The 14,222-nt window shown below is 35.7% G+C and overlaps 1 protein-coding gene across 2 annotated transcripts in view; it reads left to right on the top strand.

The window, feature by feature from the left end:
- The window catches only part of RALYL (RALY RNA binding protein like), an 877,709-nt gene that overhangs the window by 835,576 nt on the left and 27,911 nt on the right, over nucleotides 1–14,222 (top strand). The window lies entirely within an intron of this gene.

The following is a 14,222-nucleotide window of genomic DNA, read 5'->3' as shown; positions in this document are numbered from 1 at the left end:
AGGAAAAACATGGCTTGTTTCAATTTTATTCATAGTTCAACAGATAGGATCCCAGTGGAAAAGAAATTAATTGTCTAAATAGTGCCAACCTTTTATAATCCTTGCCCTGTATTCTGGAACTTAATCCCTGAATCTATTTTCCTGCAATGGTATGAATTTTTTATCCAGGCAGCATTTGAATTGCAAAGGGTCATCTTCAGTTCACACCCTCCCACCCCCATTCCCCCCTCCCCCACCCCACCACCCACTCCCACACCGTGTGTCTTCATCACCAAAGCAGTAGGGGGCTATGTCTGGCTGTTCCCCATGCATAAAACTCTCACAGGTGCAAACCAGCCCACACTATCAGTCCTATTCTACCTCAGAATCTTCCCTCACAAACCTTCACTGTCTCTAGGATGGCTCTGAATATAGAAAAATCACAAGCTCCAGGGTAGCCTGGGATAAAATGAACGTTCAGGCCTTTGAAGTCTGAAAAGAATTCTAATCAACTGGAACCTGATAAGTATTCTGGATATCTCATGCATTTTTGATATTTTCTATCTTGCCACGTTTTTAGGAATACATTTTAATAACGTTCAGTAACATTTCCTAAAAGCAAACTTTGCTAGCCTGTGGTCTACTGGAAGTAACATCTATAGCTGTCATTTCAAACTGTGTGAATTGGACAAGGTGTGAAATCTTTGGGGCTTAGTTGTCTCAAAAATGTAGAAAAATAGCTTATCTTTAAAAAGGTAGAAAGCTGAAAAAGTGTGATATAATATAGCATACACATACACACACACATACACACACACACACACACACACACAGATTTTTATTTCATTCCATGTCAAAAAATAAAAGGAGTAAAAGGAAACAATACTTCTTCCATTTTCACTTTCTTCCAGGAATAATAATGAGTTTTTTATATACATCATTTCATCTATTGCCTAAAATAACTTTGGGGAGTAGGTATTTTATAAGTAACTAGTTTTAAAGACGTTAAGTAACCTCCCAAAGGTCATCATGATAATAAAGGCAGAATCAAGATTCAACCATGGTCTGTAAGATTCCAGTGACCTTAGATATTTCACGGATTACTGTTCACAGATTTTATTGATTTTAATCTGTGCTGTACTCTTATGATTTTTGCCATATCTATAAACCATTGGTAGTATTTTAACTTAATTTTTTAAATGAAATTGTCTTATCTTTTTTAATTTAAAATAAATGTATCTTTAAAACTAAACTTTAGTCCATTCCAGTAAATGAAAAACCATGTTATCCTTTTTCATAAGTAAGAAATATATTTTAAATAAATATAATGAAAAGACAAAACTTTTTTTTTAATTTAGCTTGTTTATTTTTCATATGTTGAAAAATCTTGTGTTCCTTCTTCTCTCTCTCTCTCTCATTAAAAAATATCATAGACTATAATAGAGAAATGTCAGAACAAGCATGAGCAGAAATTTTCTCTTTAATGCAATCAGAACTGGAAGAACACTGAGAGGGACAATTGATGATTCAATGTTTTTCATGCATCTTCCCACCTAACAATGTCTTGGGCACCTTCAGCAGTTTGTTTACCACTCTGCAAACGTGGAGCTCAGTTGTGCTGCCCTGCACTTCACGCTTGATGCGATGATGACTGAATGACATTCTGATTGGCCATCACCCTCCTGCAGTCATCTGCCTTGCACAGTTTTCTACTTGAAATTGGCAGAAATTTTGTATGCAAATGAATTGTTAGCTCACATTAGAAAAGTATGTCAAATTTTATACAATTTGATATGTCTTTTTAATCATGTGCATAGCTTCTCCATTAAAATAACTTGAGTGCACCTCATTCTTCTGGATTTTATCTGTGTGCTAAAAATAAATGATTTTTGCTCCTGTAAAAAATATTCAATATCATCTCTTTAAAAAAAAGTTTTCTTAACCTTTACTACAAGAAAAACGTTCATATGAATCGAAAGAGTTTGAAATATCATAGTATGTATATGAAAAGTAATAACTGTGAAACCAGTTATTCTCAAATTTTACCCTGAATTTTAAATGGTTTTAAAATTTAAGATACATTTCATTTTCTAATCTTTGGGGCCACATTTGATCTCCATAAATACTGATGCTACAAGCAAAGGACATTTTTCTTTGAACTATCTCTGTAAACATAAATCGAGTAACTATATCTGGAAGTAAATTAGGTTGAAAAAATTCACTCATATAATTGATTTTTTCCCTATGTGAGGTATGGTATTTTCTTATGGTATATTTTCTTCTGGTAAAATTGTTTATTCCTTTTTGTAGTTCAAATGGTTCAGCCAATGAGATGATTACACTAAAGTATTCAATAACTGTTAGCTATTATTATTGCTTTATAGGTATGTAAGCATTGACAGTGGTATAAGAAGAAAAAAATGAGATAGAAGTCCAGTTACAAAATAATATTGTCCATCACCCCCTAAAATAAAATTTATTTAAAGCGTAGTAAGGCTATGTGCAGATAAACAAGTAAATATTTGTAATTATTCTTTGTGACTCAGAAGCCAGTCTCCTGTGCTCTTTTATTTGCCTATATTTTTAGCAGCAAAATAGAGAATCTGCAAAATCGTGTCATAAGTGCCTTCCCTATCAGCTTCCCAGCACTCATCTACCAAAACTCCATTAGACAAAATGTAGCTCCTGAGGCCCGAACAAACCAACAAAATCCTTGGGGACATTCTGTCTAAAACTTCACCTGCACCATTATTTCCCCAGCACCTCCCACCAAGGACGCACATTTTTTAGAGGAAGGTTTTTGTGGAGAGCATGTCATTGCCTACATTCAGACATGGGGCATCTATTCTGTGATGGTTATTTCAAATCAAGTATTTATTTTAATTTGGCCTTCAAGTAAGGGCAACTTAATGCGATTCTGGACTGGATTTTTTTTTACCACTTCCAATTAGACCCTGGGCAGGTGATTATCTTTCCTTGTGCCTCAGACTTCTCTTCATTAAGATGAGTATTTGTAAAATGCTTCAGAACTCATTTATCATTTCAGATGTACATTGCAAACGTAGGAGATATTATATTTATGGTCCAAGTAATACCACATAGTGCTTATGCAGCAAAAAACTCCAGGGGTAGGTGATAACAGCAAAAAGCCAGGCAGACACAGTGCCCTTTCTCTTTAGCACACGACACAGTTTAGTGATCAATCATGAGCCTTCTGTGGACTTGCAAAGTCAAATCCGATGAACAGGTGATGATACAGCATTCTGTTCAGGTCCATAAAATGTTACTTCCTAGAGGAATCTAATTATAAAGGAAAAATCTTTTCAAATAAATGTTTGTTTTCTGATTTGGGGAAAGATTTGTTCACAGAAATTTTCTAGGAGAGAACTCAGCTTATGTTAAATTATTTCATCAATTTATTGAATTAAAATGCTCCCAGCTCTTATTTATCTTTATCCATATCAGAACGATCATATAACTGATACTATTTCTAAATTCTACATTTTCTTATAATATAAAAAGGAAAACAGAGGTCAGTGAGCTGGTATCCTAAGCCTATTTCAAAAAGTAACTAGCAGTGGATATGACCAAGTCCAATTTCCAATTCCTTCTACATGTTACAATTCTGGGATTTTTTTTTACAGTCATAATAATCCAAGGCACTATGACTCTGAAATCTCTCTGAGTCATTCAGGATTTTATTACATCCAGCATAATTTGAGTGCTAAGAGTATTTTGATAATATTCCAAAGCTTAAGATTTTTAAATTAACTGTATTTCTCAAATATACTGATAAAAACAAGGTTTTATTAATACAATAATAGCATAATTATTTCTTTCACTTCACTATTTCACTTGCTCTCTCAGATTAATTTTGCTCAATTTTGAAATTGAAGCTATTTTTTTTCTAATTCTTTGACAGGTGTATACAGTAAATTTAATTAAATTAAATGAGAATTGTTAAATAACCATGAAAACCTTCCGCCAGCTATTCTGAATAGTCATGAATTAACTATACAATTTCTAGTGGCTTTTAAAATTCAGCCTCTAAACCAATCAATTCTAAATCACAATTTCAATTATATATAAAGTAATTTAAAATATTTCTTCTTGTGGTGCCAAAACTAATTACCCAAAGAACTGTAGAAAGCAGTAAAATGTGTAAAATTTCAAAGTTCATAATAATCTCAGCATTAATCAGCATTTGGCTTCTAGCACTGGAATTAACTTAAACAATTTGGAGTATTATCTTGAAATTATCATTATCTTTACCAGCCCTGGGAGTAGCTAATGGTTGTTAGATACTGTATAATTAGCATGAGAAATCAGAAATCGATGTATAATCAAATACAAGTTATGTGCCAAATAAAATTACTGTAATTTATCAATTCAGCTACTCAAATATGATTGTCAGTGAGCCCAAAACACTCAAAACACAATTATAATTAACTTCAGAAAGTATCAGGGAACAGTCTGGGAAAAATTAAAAGAAATGTTTTAATACTTTGTATAACAGAACATTCAAGCTCTGGTAAATCATATAATTTAGCAATTATTTTTCAGTAGTAAATTAATTAAATTTTTACACAGACTTTTTAAATAATAAAACTTGTAACCCACATTAGATAATTTTACTCTGAAGTTAAATGTTCTTTTTTCTTAATCAAATGTATTTTTACAACATAAAATGTCTCCTTTAGACAGAGGCCTAAGTTCCCTGGTGGTCTAGTGGTTAGGATTCGGTGCTCTCCTTTAGACAGGTACCTAAAGCAAGTTTTTAATTTAAATGATTTTGAATTAATTCAAGACAGAACTTTAAAAAAAAAATCCAGAGAAAAGCAGGTGGGAGGTTATATGCAAATCCTAGTACTTTCCCAGTAATTCCATCTCTTTTGTCCCACTCATCATAGGCGCACCAATGTATTTTCACATCCCAGTTGAGATCACCTATGCTAAAATTAATGATGTGCCCAGTCTGCCTGCTTACTGTCCTTCTTACAACTGGGCAGAACAGAATATTAGAGAAAACACTGGTCTTAAATAAAGCAGCCTGGGTTTGATTTAGTCAAGACAATCACTGTCTGATCCAAGGATTTGTGAGTGATATGAGGATGATTCTTGCCCAACAACCTACCTCAATGGTTTCTCATAAAAATCAAATGGGAATATATATATAAAGTATTTTATAAACTTTCACACAGTATACAAATAAAAGTTATTATTGATGCTTGTGGCCCATACCCACAGTGTTAACCCAGTCCCAGATTCTAAGAATAGTCCAAACCCAATCTCTACTTGGGGCAAATTAAGGGAGTCTTAGCTAAGTAATTAAGATGCTTCAGACTGTAAGACATTCTTGTTGTCTCTCTTACTGTAAACTTATTAGTTTCTCTAGGTTTATTCTAACAACTGTATCCTTCCTTATTCCTGGGAACAAATGGGGTCCCAAAATATAAATGAATAAGTGAATCAAAACAAGAAAATCTTATTCTTCAGATTCCTGCTCTAATGTTCTGTCTAATACCAGTTCACCTCCCCCTGGAGTTGGTCTCTGCCTTCCTCTCTCTTACTATCTTTGGAGAAATGACCTGAATCCATGTCCCATAGACGGGAATCTCCTGGTACTTCTATACCTCTCAAATTCTGTCTGACTGTCTGATTTGTTACCACACTCTAGGTTATGTCTCAATATATTGTTCAGCCAATTAGCAGATTTAGACTCAACGAAGCAAATTCTCTTCTAACCACTATTATCTACAAATGGAGCAAGATTCCTTTTGAGGTAAAGAGTTCTGTATCCCCCTAAGCTAGTCAGGACAAAGCTATGTACCCACCAGCAATGGAAAGCCCTGCTGCTTTGGTTGGGAGGTTAGACAAGATCATTCTATAATCCTAGGTAACCTGCTTAACTCCTCTGTTGCTCTGATTTGCTAATGCTTCTGGAATGACAATAGAGAGGACAATGTATGCCTTCTGACATTGTTGTTCTTTACCACACTAAACAAATTGTTCCTATGATGAATCCAAAAGAGAAGATACTATTCTCCTCTTATTTGAATATTATGTGTGATTTCAGTTAAATGAAATGTACTCCAGAAACACAAATGATCTGTGTGTTTAGATGTAAAGACTATTACTGCACTAATGTATTTGTTAGCGATATTAGTAATTAGATACAAAAATGATGTAATTAACTCTGAAAATAATTTTTTAATCACATATAGTAAGCCATGTCCCAAACCAAATATCCATAAAGAATATGGCATTTCTAATTGTAATTTTACATTACCACGCTATTTTCAGTTCAATATCGAAAACTCTTTATATTGTATCTGGTATCATCAATGTCATAAACTAAAACGTGAATGTCAAAAGTTTAGCAGTCACTTTATAATATTTGTAGGAACACAATTTATTTGAATTTGGTAAATAAAGTTAAATTAACATTAATTTTGTTTTCTTTTTCCTTTTACTTTTATGATGGTTTTATAATATTGTTTTGTATTTTCCTTCATTTTATGAGAGGACATCAAACATCTGAACATTATTTATGTAGTAAATCCAAAGATGCTATAGAAAATGACTGATTTTCCCAGTCTTTACATCTTTCCATTTGGTTATGGAATAACAAAGCCTAATGATTTGGATATTTGTGATCCAATATAGTATAAATAGCTAGGGTTTTGTCTCTTGGTCATGAGACACAGATGGAAAATAAGATAAAGACATGGGAATAATGGGCAGAATAATGGGTGTGGATTATAAAACTGAACTGTTAGGAATCAGAGGGAAAAATAAGTAAGGAGAGAGAAAATGGGATGGAGAAAGGAAAGAAGCAGTAAGAGTGACCAGGTAGCACGTCCAGAAGACAGTTGGCCAGTGGAGTCATAACTTGCCAAAAATCACTATAGTTAATGTGCACTACAGATTGGGTCATAAGTTGCACCCAACTTAAATAAGTTTGATGGTATTTAGGACAACTGAAGCCAGAGAACTCCCACCAAAATAACTATATAAGCTAGTAAATTAAACATCCCTAGTTCCACGGATGCTGATAAAAGACAGGAGACTCCTGAAAAAAAAGACTCAGCTACTCACCTCAAGAGAGTACAAGTATCAGGATAGCTGCACTGATTTCTTTGACCCAAGACCCACGTCAGAGATGGAAGGCCAGGTAGAGTTTGCATGCACCGCAGGAGAGAGACCCTGAGTTTAGGAGATCCAATTTCCTAACAAGCAGTAATCAAACCTGTTCTTTGTCCAGAGGGAAACAAGATTTATTGCAGAACTATGTGATACATTCCTGAGTACAGTCCTCAGTTCTCAGGATTGCCAGCCAAATAAATAATCCTGAGAAGTGGGCTTTGAGAAAGAATAGTCAGTTTTGTGATGTTAGCACACTCAGCAAGACATGTAGGAATGTGAGCGGCCCACAAGGAATGCCTCTCAACAGTGAAACAAAGTGGTTCTCAAAGAGCAGGATGCCCAGATTAGCATCACTCACAGCCTTAAAAGAAATGCAATTTCTTGGGCCTCATTTCAGACCTAGTTGTCTTAGACCATTCAGGCTACTATAACAATAGACCACAGACTGGGTGGCTTATCAACAACAAACATTTATTTCTCACAGTTCTGGAGGCTGGGAAGTCCAAGATCACAGCATCAACAGGTTTGGTGTCTGGTGAGAGCCCACTTCTTAGTTCATAGACTGATGTCTTTTCACTGTGTCCTCACATTGCAGAAGGGGTGATGAAGCTCTGGGAGGAAAAGCTTCCTCTTTTCTAAGGACACTAATCCAATTTTTGAGGATTCTATCTCACGATCAAATAATTTCCCCAAAGCCCTACCTCCTAATATGATCACATTGGGCATTAGAATTTCAACATACAAATTTGGAGAAGACACAACATTCAGCCCGCAAGACTAGAAAAACAGAAATTCAGCAATCTGAGTTTAACAAATCCACTCAGTAATTCTGAGACCCACTAAAGTCTGAGAATGAAAAGAATTCTTGATAGCAGTCAGGATCCCAGAACTAGTCAAGGCTTCGACCAACTACCTGAACATGTTACTCAGCTTGTCTGTGCCTTAGTATCTTCACCTATAGCAGGAAGAGAGAATTTTTTTTTTTAACTGAGGTATAGTTGTTTTACAATGTTGTATTAGTTCCTACTGTACAGTGGAGTTCCCTGTGCTATAAAGCAGGTTCTTATTAATTATCTATTTTATACATATTAGTGTATATATGTCAATCCCAATCTCCCAATTCATCCCACACCCCCTTTCCCCCTTGGTGTCCATATGTTTGTTCTCTACATCTGTGTCTCTATTTCTGCCTTGTAAACCGGTTCATCTGTACCATTTTTCTAGATTCCACATATATGCGTTAATATACGACATTTGTTTTTCTCTTTGTGACTTACTTCACTCTGTATGACAGTCTCTAGGTCCATCCACATCTCTACAAATGACCCGATTCCTTTCTGTTTTATGGTTAACATTCCATTGTATATATGTACCACATCTTCTTTATACATTCGTCTGTCAGTGGGAACTTAGGTTGCTTCCATGACCTGGTTATTGTAAATAGTGCTGCAATGAACATTGGGGTGCATGTGTCTTTTTGAATTATTCCTTATTGCTCATATTTGTTGAAGTCCTCTATTCCTTGTCATGTAGCTTTATCAATATTGCCTGACCTTGAAATGCACATGGCAAGCATTGGTAAAACCAGGAGAGATCAGCTGGCAAAGCAGCTCCCCAAGGTCTCATTACCATCCTCCACAGTCCATAGCCTGGGGCTAGCCTCCCAGGCTCCCAGAACTTCTTTGTCAGCAGGCTGGGACAGGAACAGTACCTCAGACAAATGTTAACCAATCTGGAATAGGCTGGCCAATCAACCCAGAAGATCCGTTTATGCATTTATAGGGAGACTAACTGAAAGAGAGGCTAGCCCAATGTTCTCTGGCCTGAGCATTCTCTTCCAGTAAAGTAAGCTGCTCAGAATTGTAATCAGAAGTTCTACTTGGAAAACATGGATTTAGAACAGAGTGTTGATCGAATGTTCTTAGTCTGTCTGATGTGTCCGTGTCTGTAATAGGAATATACTTGTCATTATGGGCCAAGTACATTTCCAGGGTCTGGCCACCTTCTCCTGTGGACAGCCCCTGAATGGCACAGCCAAACTGTCCTCTGAGACTTTCCTGTTTTTCTGTGCTTGCAGTGCCAAACAAGTCTCTCTCAGATCAACATATTTTTTTCTTTTGGCTGATTTAATAATCTTCAGTTATGTTCTAATCAAGTCTCAAAGACCCTAAAATCTTCAGCCTGTCTTAAATGACATTGCATATTCTCTGCCCTGATCACTTCAGTTTTGATCTTCAAGTTATAGTCTCAGAAGACAATTTGATCATCTTATTTCCAAATTTCTGGCTGGTTACTACACTTTTGTTTTCTCCTCTGTTTTCCGCACCCTGCTTCCCTAAATGGTCATCACCCTAGTAAAACTGCAGTTCTTCTCAGGTGGGACTCGAACCAGCCAAAACTCAGACTGGGACTTGAACCCATGATCCCTGACTTAGGAGGGGACTCAAACCCACTGTCTTTTCATTGAAACTGCTCATCTGGTGTCAGGATTTACTGAAGCTCAGGTTATTTTGTGTCGGTGCAGAAAGAATTCAGTGAGAAGCAAAGTTGCAGGCAAAGAGTGAACTTATTAACATAAGATGCTTGTGAGAAATACAAGTGGGCAGGTGGTAGAGGCTCTGCCTCAAGGACTGAGAGGACTTTATTTTCATAAACAAAAGTGGGGAGGGGGAGAAGATCACCTTCTTCCACATTCTTAGGCAGACGTCTATGCTTACATCATTAGTTCCTCCTTTGACCCTATTTGGTTTAACTGGGACTATCGTGGCACTATTTAAATCATATGTATATTATTAGCAAAAGGATGGTAACATATACTATTAATAAAATATGGTAATTCATCTCAGGTTTTGGTATAATGTCCCCTTTCACCTATATTTCTGTCTTGACTACATGCAGAAGTGCTACTCTTCAAGAACTATTAACTGTCTGACTTCATGTAACAAGATTAAGACTCCATATCTATTGTCTTGTGTTTTAACTATCAGGGTTTGTGGCTTGAGTGTGTCCGGTGCTTGGATGTACCTGGTCTTCCTTCAAGGTAGTGTAGATTGTTGCTAGGTTACTGGATTCTTTCCTTGAGTGGTCATTAGCTTATAACAGTCTCCCAGACTCCCTTAAAATTCCCTTTCTATCTTGAATCCCCTAGTGGGGTTTCTAAACTGACTATTTAGTTATCCTACTCTACCCCTATCACCAGGATTGGAGACTATCAGCCTCCAAGAATCAAATAGTAGAGCAGCTGCCTTCATTTGTACCATTCCAGTGAGTTACTTCCCTCTTGGTTTTCATTCCATTATGGATTTTCTGATGTGATTATTTCGCCTTACAGTATAATGCAATTTTGGCCCCAAGAGCTTATTAATAGAAGGTAAGTTTTAATTTATAATGAACAGTCGCTCCTGGGAATCTATTTATGTTATTTAGAAATTTGAATTGAATTGAATTGGATCTCATTTGTAATAAGGGATTTGTAAAAACCAAATATATTCACATTGTCTATAAAAAGTAAATGGCTGAATAATTACTCAATAAACATAATTAGTGGTGACAACAAATATAGATTATTCTCATTCATGAGACTTGCTTTTCCATAAAATGTTATATAGCTTGCATTACCCACATATTTTCATTTACTTTTTTTGCTCTGTAGATGCTATTTAGAAATATAGATTACTATATCTATTTATTAGTTATAAATCTCAAATAGAAAAAAGATAACCAGAAGCATTTCTGACATGAAAGAAAGAATATTTCTTTAAAAGTATTATGCTTTTTTTTGGTAAAACTCTAAATAAGGTGTATTTATTCAATATATTTCTGTACTTATTTTATTTCAAATATATTACTGCATGAGGTTTAAAATTAAATGTGCTTTCCCTGTAGATTAATACTATCCTTTTCATCTTTGTCAAGTAGAAGTAAATTGCTTGGTTCAATATAAACTAAGCCCATTTGAATGGCTCTTCTTTGTTGTTTTGCAGAAATAGGAGAGATTGAGAGTTGAAAAATAATTCATCATCAGGAGAATTTATTTTAAAAACATCCAAGCTCCTATACAGCCAGCAGATAAATTACCCACTAGTCAAGAGAAGGAAAGCACAATTAATTTCACATTATACTAAACCAATCAGCTCCTTAAGCGGCTGTCTTTTTTGAGAAAAAGCAGCAAGAATGTCATAGTTGTTCCTTCCTCCCATGCCTTTAGAAGCAAACAGCTAGTCTTTTCTCAGACTACAAATTCTATGGAAAGTAGGGTGAATATATATATTTTTTTTTTTTTTTAAATAAATTTATTTATTTATTTATTTTTGGCTGCGTGGGTCTTCGTTGCTGTGCGTGGGCTTTCTCTAGTTGCAACAAGCGGGGGCTACTCTTCTTTGCGGTGCACGTACTTCTCATTGAGGTGGCTCCTCTTGTTCCGGAGCACGGGCTCTAGGCACGTGGGCTTCAGTAGCTGTGGCACGTGGGCTCAGTAGTTGTGGCTCACGGGCTTAGTGCTCCGCTGCATGTTGGATCTTCCCAGACCAGGAATTGAACCTGTATCCCTTGCATTGGCAGGTGGATTCTTAACCACTGTGCCACCAGGGAAGTCCCAGGGTGAATATATTTTGTTGTTTTTAGATAAGGAGAATTATATTCATGACTTGTATCCATATTTTACGGTGCAAAGTTAATGAAGCTTTTGTCTTGTACTAGTGACAGGCAAATGCTTTGAAGTTTTATGACAAGGAAGTAAGACTTCAATAAATTATTTCCAAACCTACCTTTCTTCTTTCCAGGATAATTATTTTTATGTAATCATTTACCATCAAGGAATAAAGGAAGGGTTGAGGAGAAATCATGCTGGGGTAATGGAATATGCACAAAAAATCTGCAGGCTGCAGAAGGCTTAACAAAATGGATTGTTGCTAAACAACCATTCATTACATTTTTTGAGACCAGCAGGATGGTGTAAGAATATACTAAATTAATGTCATCTGCCATCACTTAACCTGAAGAAACACAATGATTAGTAAACTTTACATACACAACTGCTGCAGCATTTTAAGCATCTTCCATATGTAATAAGAAAGTGATCAATGGAGGCCTTGGAGGAAAGAGTGCAATGCGAGCATATAAAGAGCCTCAGTTCCTTCCTGCACACAGGTGTTATCCATCAAAACCCCCAAACCACAATTCCTTGTGTCTGCATGTCAGTATCATTCTATAGGCTAAGTTTAATTCTCTTTATTAAGGTATTCATTTCGCATTGATAAGGGATGATTTTTGGTATGCGCATACAGGAAATGTACAAAATCTCCTTTACGCCATGCAAAAAGTAGCACACTGACTTTGAACCTTTAAGTTCAAGACTTTGTGCTTTAAAGATTAATTTACTCTTCCCACGTACATGCACACAGCCTGGAACTACATAAAGAACACAAATAATAACGTTTTCATTTTAAAAAATACATATATGTTTGATCAGTAAGGATATAATATAGATTGCATGAGGAAGAAGAGAGGAAGAAGAAAAAGAAAGAGGGACTGAGGGAGAGAAGCAAAAAGTGAAAGAGAGAAAGAATATCAAAATATCAAAATGTACTTAGGTCTCACCCATGAAATTTTCTTTCCTGGGGATATAAGTTTTTTAATGATTTGACTGGAGAAAAGACTATTAAGGGTATATATTTTGTTATTTTTAGTTGTTTGACTTATGAAAGCTTTTAATCAAAATTGTTAGGCATTTATTAGTAGGATTATATTTATAAGTAGAACAAGTTTTACAAAAGTACTTCTAAGAGTCCTTTGAAAAATGATTGTCCCTGATTAGTTAATTAAATGTTGTAAATGACATTTGTAAATTTTTACATATTATATATCATGTTTTTAAGTACTTCATTTGTCTGGTTTAACAAATAAAATTTTTCTGAGAAGGAGATAATTCTTAAAATCTAGTAAGTTAAATGTATCAATATGATGGCCTTAAGTTTTCTTACACTTTCTAATATCACACATGAACATAAGATGTGGATGTAAGATTTCAGATCACAAAACTGCAATCTTATTTCTCAATTTTTAGTTGCGTATTCTAAGCTGAAATCATAAGATTGTCACATTAATAGACTAAATTATCTGAAATAACATGTGTTTACAGTACCAAATGTTCACAGATTTCTTAACACAAAAATATTAGTACTATGATTTCTGTTCTTGTAAACATTTTATGTTCAACTCTAAATCTTCCTAGAATTAAAAGATATGTACTCACTAAGGAAGATGACATCCAGTTAACTAAAATTATTGAGGGTGCACATCTATTCTTGAGTGTGAAACTTGCACACCCATGAAGGAAGAGAAAATACCATCCAGGTTCACTGAGTTCCTTTCAACTGTGATCTTGGTAGGAAATGTGACGTGAAGCTGCGGACATCCAGAGCAACTCTCACCACCTCAACTGCCATACCAGTCTTTTTCATAAGCTCTATATCACAGGCCTCAAAACTTTAATAAAGGGTCAAGTTACCTAATTCTCTGGCTACTCATAGGAGTCAGCAACTATTGGAAAGGGTAGCCTGTACCTATGATCTGTCAGCCCTCACTCAGCCACATAAGAATGGGCCTTGGGTCTGGAATACTTTCTTACTGAGAAATAAAGAGCCCACGCAGTCAGTCTTACAGCCTTGTATGGAAATACTTTCCCTGTTTTAAGCTAAATAAGTGTTCCTTTGTCTTGCTTAAATGTGTACGTCAGTGGTCCTCAGACACACCTCCATCTTTTAGTATTTCAAACTCCATGAGAGTGGGTTCCAGGTCCTTCTACAGTAGCAACAGGGGTAGTCATAGGCCAGTCGTCCTCCATCTGCTGCCAGGGAGACTCGATATCTATAGGGACCAGCACACGCTATTAGAGCTGTAAAGTGTCGTTCCATCCAGCGCTTGACTGTGTTAGGTTTTCCTTGACAACTTTGATACCAAAATACAAAGACAAAAATGTTTGTAGTTCTCCCCTGGGATTGATAACCAGGAGCACTGCAAAGTATTCTGCTCCCCCAATATTGATAACTGATGCACTATGTTTTTCTCAGCAGCAACTCCCGTCCAAATTGATTTGC

This window comes from Balaenoptera borealis, assembly GCF_965194805.1.
Source record: "Balaenoptera borealis genome assembly, chromosome: 17".
NCBI classification, from domain to species: Eukaryota; Metazoa; Chordata; class Mammalia; order Artiodactyla; family Balaenopteridae; genus Balaenoptera; species Balaenoptera borealis.
Note: the sequence above shows the minus strand (reverse complement) of the source record. Positions and strands in the feature narration are given on the sequence as shown.